The sequence below is a fragment of the Zootoca vivipara genome, chromosome 2 (assembly GCF_965207765.1).
Source record: "Zootoca vivipara chromosome 2, rZooViv2.hap1.1, whole genome shotgun sequence".
Classification (NCBI taxonomy): Eukaryota; Metazoa; Chordata; class Lepidosauria; order Squamata; family Lacertidae; genus Zootoca; species Zootoca vivipara.
In genome coordinates this window covers 106,171,849-106,178,608 of record NC_142584.1, presented here as the reverse complement: position 1 = coordinate 106,178,608, position 6,760 = coordinate 106,171,849, and positions in this window count along the sequence as shown.

The following is a 6,760-nucleotide window of genomic DNA, read 5'->3' as shown; positions in this document are numbered from 1 at the left end:
AAGATGAAAAAAACCCCTAAAGCAGCAATTTAACGGAGCGCTCCGATGGCTGCAACCCAGTTGGGGAAGCGCTCCCTGGCTTCTGGGAGGCATCGGAACAAAGTCCCGGCCTCCCCGAAGGTATCGGATGCTCCAGTGTCTTCGGGGAGGTTTGGCCTTCGCTCCGATGCCTTCAGGGAGGCCGGGCCTTTGCACTGGGCCTCCAGGAGCCATTGAAGTGAAGGCCCGGCCTCCCCGAAGGCATCGGGCGCTCAGTAGGCCTCGGGCACCTTGGTTTACTAACTTCCGGGTTAGGAGTGTTCGTAAACTGAAAATTCGTAAACCGAGGTGTTCGCAAACCGAGGTACCACTGTATTCCTAAATCATTTCAACCTGTCCATGGTAGAGGGAGGGTAAGAAATTCTGTGGTGGTGGTGGTGTTATCCTTCTGAGTGTGGATCTCAGAAAGACATAACAGTTTCTTTGTCCTTTCTGCATGATGGAAGCCAGGTCTTCCTCCTCCCATTGCAATTCAAATGACATATGAAAGCTCTTTGCAGGCTGCAGGGGAAAGGCAAGGCTGCCTGCTCCCCTTTCCCATCCTCATCACCATCTCTGAACTGATAACTGTCAGTGTGACATACGGAGCTTTCTGTATTCATGGAAGGTTCCCGCACCAAAGACTGCTCATTTTCCAGAGTCCTAAATGCATGAGAAACCTTCATGAGTACAGGAGCTTTTCCACTTCACAGTGCACAGTACCCAGCAACGGATAGCTGTGTGTGGGGTTTACTCATGAGTGTAGGAAAGAATGGGGAAAGTAAAGAAAGACAAAGACGAGCTTTTGACCAGCAAGAAGCCCCGAGAGAGAAAGAATGAGAATGAAATCACTCCCTCTCCCTGCAGGCTATTTTTTATTATAATCAAGGTGGCAACCCAAAATTCAAGCGCTCCAATAAAATCCTAGTACAGTGAATAATTAACAAAGACTATCCTGAAATCCTAACCCCCCTCCCAACATCTCCCTTAGCAACACTACAAAGCATGCGAACGGGAGCAGAGGCAGGAAATCGTAAAGCAGTAAAACACACAGGAGCCTGTGAAAGATAGCAGATCTACATCAAATAACAACAACAACAACAACAATTTATTATTTATACCCCGCCCATCTGGCTGGGTTCCCCCAGCCACTCTGGGCGGCTTTCAACAAAATATTAAAATACAAAAATCCATCAAAGGCACTTTGGACCCTTTGTGGTAGGAAGGATGCTGCAAAGGAGGAATGCAGATGCACCAAATGGTTAGACAAATGGCCTGTGCCTGCTCACAGCAAATTGCAAATTTATAAACAGTGACCATGTTGCAGAGCCTGTAGAATTATTATGCCAGAACTCATGTATCTAAACTGGTTTAGGTAAGAGCACCCTACTCGACCAGATTTGAATCCAGGAGTATCCTGCTCGATTAATCCACAGACCAGATTATTTCATGAATTCCTTTATCAAACCCACAGGGATGCTACAGCTGTGAATCTATGCATAGCTGTGAATTAAATACTCTATTGGACTGAATATAAGCCACACCCAAATATAAGCCGCCCCTTTAAAATTCAAGGGGTGGGGGAGAAAAAAGGACAATACCCAAATATAAGCCGCTCCCTTAAAATTCCGCAGGCACTCACACCTTTTCTGTTTTGCCACATGTCTGTTTCAGCAGCGATATCACAAAAGCCTAAGGCCGCAAATTTAAGCTGCACTTTAACTTGTCACGGTCGGAATTTGGGAAGAAAGTGTGGCATATTCGGGCCAATGCGGTACCCATTCAATTCACAGCTTTGCTTCTCCTCTGTGCTCTAGGGAGCAGGCCCACTCATTTACACATCCTTTCATTGTCTTATTGTTTGAAAACAATAGTTTTGTTTGAAAAATGACACCCCCCCCAAAAAAGTGCACAGTTTCCTTCGGAATTGGAGTGGAATGTGGTATTTGTTGATGAGGTCATGGGAACCTGCCAAGCAGTGCTGTGCGCAGTCTTGCTTTTCTGCAAACAGCAGGACTCTTTATTTGGTTCTCATTTCCAGTAAAGCACTTATGGGTCATCCCTATTGACTACATTCCCCTAATCTTACATCAAGACCATCTTCCAACATTTTGAGGCAACGTTGGTAGAGTTCCTGTTTTATAGATTCTTAGCTGAAGAAGATATCATACTTTTTAATCGGATGCTTCAGTGTTTTGTTTGGAGTGAAGTTTAAAAGTTGTATTTATATTTAAAACTGTATTTGTTGCCCCTGTAATTGTTGTTTCTTGATTTTTCCCTTGAAAACACTGTTCTTTGTATTTTCCCTTCCTCGGGGCTCATTTATGTGCGGTGCGCTTACATCTGTCCTAAACTGAAATGCATCCACTGGTCTTCAGTTAATGTAGTTGCAATAAATATTTCACGCTGATTTCAGTCCCTTGTCCATTATATCTGCTCACTGCCCTCTCACCTGCTGGGGAAAAGTGACAGAGTGTACTGATCTGAGTGTTGGAGAGAAATAGACTGAGTGAAAAATAAAAGAGAAAAACTCAATTTTGGATTTAAAGAAAATTAAACTAAGTTCTAGCCTTAGGGGCAGGGGATATATAAACCTCTACTAATAATGAAACTACAGTGGTATCTTGGTTCTCAAACTTAATCCGTTCCGGAAGTCCGTTCCAAAACCAAAACATTCCAAAACAAAGGCGTGCTTTCCCATAGAAAGCAATGCAAAATGGATTAATCCATTCCATACTTTTAAAAACAACCCATAGAACAGCAATTTAACATGAATTTTACTATCTAACGAAGAAGAAGAAGAAGAAGAAGAAGAAGAAGAAGAAGAAGAAGAAGAAGAAGAAGAAGAAGAAGAAGAGTAGTTTGGATTTGATATCACACTTTATCACTACCCGAAGGAGTCTGAAAGTGGCTAACATTCTCCTTTCCCTTCCTCCCCCACAACAAACACTCTGTGAGTTGAATGAGGCTGAGAGACTTCAGAGAAGTGTGACTAGCCCAAGGTCACCCAGCAGCTGCATGTGGAGGAGTGGAGACGCGAACCCGGTTCCCCAGATTATGAGTCTACCGCTCTTAACCACTACACCACACTGGCTCTCAACGAGACCGTTGATCCATAAAATGAAAGCAATAAATGATGTACTGCAGTCACACAACCAACCAACCAACCAATCAAACAAGCAAGCAAGCAAGCAGTAACTGAACTGGATTCCACACAATCACAAAAACAAAACAAAAAGAGCTGCAAAAACAAAACCGCAAAATAAATAGCAAAAGCTGACAGGCCTCAGCATAACACTCAAAACGCAAGTGTGGCACTCAAATAGGAGCACGTTCGGCTTCTGAAAGAAGTTTTTTGCAAACTGGAACACTTATTCCCGGGTTTGCAGTGTTTGGGTTCCACGTTGTTTGAGGCATTTGAGAACCAAGGCGTTTGAGAACCAAAGTGCAGTACCACTGTATAGCAATATTAAAATGTAATGAAAAACATTCAGATGCAAAATACTAGGAGTCTGCATTAGCTCTGTGTGCAGCCTAAATCACAAGCTGAAATGGGGTGATTTGGATGTGATGTTCACATGACTGAGTTGGATTATACCACTCACAATGCCTCTCAAATTGGTCATCAGGGTCGGATTAAGACTTTTAGAGGCTCTAAGCAATTTTTTTTGTACCCCCCATATATATCTAATTCAAAATATTAACAAGAATAAACCGTAAAATAATTTTTTTTTACATGAAACAAAACCTGCAGTAAAATGGAAAACGTTTATTTTTGTATACATCCACTTTATATTTGAAAAAAAATTCTACTACTTTTTCTGACTGAAAATAAATAAATAAAAATCAGATCCTCAAAACTAATCTTACACAACACATCTGCTTCTATACTTAGTAGAGAGATGAGGCATGCAACCTGTCTTGTTGCATAGTCTGTTCTGTTGGGATTTTTAAAATATACTTCAGCTGAGCAATTTGTGTATATATTTGTAAACCGATCATGTTTGCATGTTTCCACTTTTCACCGAAACCGCTTGACCGATTGCATTGAAATTTTGACACATCACATGCGAATACGCGAAGGATCTCATACAGTTTGCTTAGACAGATGTCACACCTGCGGCAGGTAAAATCCAATTTTAAGGAACTCAACACAACGCCATCTACTGGCCAATGAGACTCAAACAGTTCAGTTTCCAAGGGTGGGGGCCAAGGAATGGAGATACAGGGGGGAGGGGCCAACACTCCCTGGAAACAACAGAGGGAGGGGTATCCTACCGTCCTCCACTGGGGTACAGGGGCCCTGACTGGGCCACAGCAATGTGTGGCCGGGTCCTGCTAGTTATTTTATAAAGTTCAGCATGACTGAATCTTGTTTTTACAACTTTGTGTTGAACTGAACTTACAACACACCTATCATGGGAGCCTTTTTTTGTGAAACCTAGTTCAGCTATAACAACAACAACAACAATTTATTATTAATACCCCGCCCATCTGGCTGGGTTTCCCCAGCCACTCTGGGCGGCTTCCAACAGAAATATTAAAATACACTAATTTCTTAATGATTAAAAGCTTCCCTAAACAGGGCTGCCTTCAGATGTCCTCTAAAAGTCTGGTAGTTGTTTTTCTTTTTGACATCTGGTGGGAGGGCATTCCACAGGGCGGGTGCCACTACCGAGAAGGCCCTCTGCCTGATTCCCTGTAACTTGGCTTCTCCCAGCGAGGGAACCGCCAGAAGACCCTTGGCGCTGGACCTCAGTGTCCGGGCAGAATGATGGGGGTGGAGATGCTCCTTCAGGTATACTGGACCGAGGCCGTTTAGGGCTTTAAAGGTCAGCACCAACACTTTGAATTGTGCTCGGAAACGTAGAAGATGATCAACAAATAATGTGGGTAACTCTCTTCATGGTTTCTTCAGCTTCCCCATAAAATTATTTCTAAAAGAGTGTCATAATAGGGAGAAGTGATTCAGTCACAGGAGTGCCAAGGGTATTCTGTGCCAAGGGTAGCTGTCTACCAGCTCCATCTGGTACGCAGGCTGAGACCCTACCTGCCCGCAGACTGTCTCGCCAGAATGGTGCATGATCTGGTTATCTCCTGCTTGGACAACTGCAATGCGCTCTATGTGGGGCTACCTTTGAAGGTGACCTGGAAACTACAACTAATCCAGAATGTGGCAGCTAGACTGGTGACTGGCAGTATACCTGAAGGAGCATCTCCACCCCCATTGCTCAGTCCAGACACTGAGGTCCAGCTCTGAGGTCCTTCTGGCGGATCCCTCACTGTGAGAGAGGCCTTCTTGGTAGTGGCGCCCATCCTGTGAAACGCCCTCCCACCTGATGGGAGGAAATATACAACTATCTGACTTTTAGAAGACATCTGAAGACAGCTCTGCTTAGGGACGTTTTTAATGTTTGATGTTTTATCTTGTTTTTAATATTATGTTTGGAGCTGCCCAGAGAGGCAGTTAGGTCCAGATATCATCATCATCATCAAAATATAGCTGAAAATCACTAACAAAAATGCATTTTATTGTTGTTGTTGCTTAGTCGTTTAGTCATGTCCGACTCTTCGTGACCCCATGGACCATAGCACGCCAGGCACTCCTGTCTTGCACTGCCTCCCGCAGTTTGGTCAAACTCATGTTCGTAGCTTCGAGAACAATTATCAACGGCTTGCTAATTCTTATCAGTGAGCTACTGAAGAGGGAGAGGGAACTCCTGTGCCTGACATCTTTAATTCTTTCTTACTTCAATTCTTTTAGCTACAAGTTTTACTTCAAAGCTACTCATGAAATTAATTGAAACAAAAAATAAAATAAAATTCCTTCCAGTAGCACCTTAGAGACCAACTAATAATAATAATAATAATGATAATAATTTATTATTTATACCCCGCCCATATGGCCGGGTTCCCCCAGCCACTCTGGGCGGCTTCCAACAAAACACTAAAATACAGAAATCCATCAAACATTAAAAGTTTCCCTAAACAGGGCTGCCTTGAGATGCCTTCTAAAGGTCTAGTAATTGTTGTTCTCTTTGACCTCTAGTGGGAGGGCATTCCACAGGGTGGGTGCCACCACCGAGAAGGCCCTCTGCCTGGTTCCCTGTAACTTGGCTTCTCGTAGCGAGGGAACCGCCAGAAGGCCCTCGGCGCTGGACCTCAGTGTCCAGGCAGAATGATGGGGGTGGAGACGCTCATTCAGGTATACAGGACCAAGGCCGTTTAGGGCTTTAAAGGTCAACACCAACACTTTGAATTGTGCTTGGAAACGTACTGGGAGCCAATGTAGGTCTTTCAGGACCGGTGTTATGTGGTCTCGGCGGCCGCTCCCAGTCACCAGCCTAGCTGCCGCATTCTGAGTCAGTTGTAGTTTCCGGGTCACCTTCAAAGGTAGCCCCACGTAGAGCGCATTGCAGTAGTCCAAGCGAGAGATAACTAGAGCATGCACTACTCTGGAGAGACAGTCAGTGGGCAGGTAGGGACTCAGCCTGCGTGCCAGATGGAGCTGATAAACAGCTGCCCTGGACACAGAATTGACCTGTGCCTCCATGGACAGCTGTGAGTCTAAAATGACTCCCAGGCTGCGCACCTGGTCTTTCAGGGGCACAATTACCCCATTCAGGACCAGGGAGCCCTCCACACCTGCCCGCCTCCTGTCCCCCACTAACAGTACTTCTGTCTTGTCAGGATTCAATCTCAATCGGTTAGCCGCCATCCATCCTCCAACCGCCTCCAGACA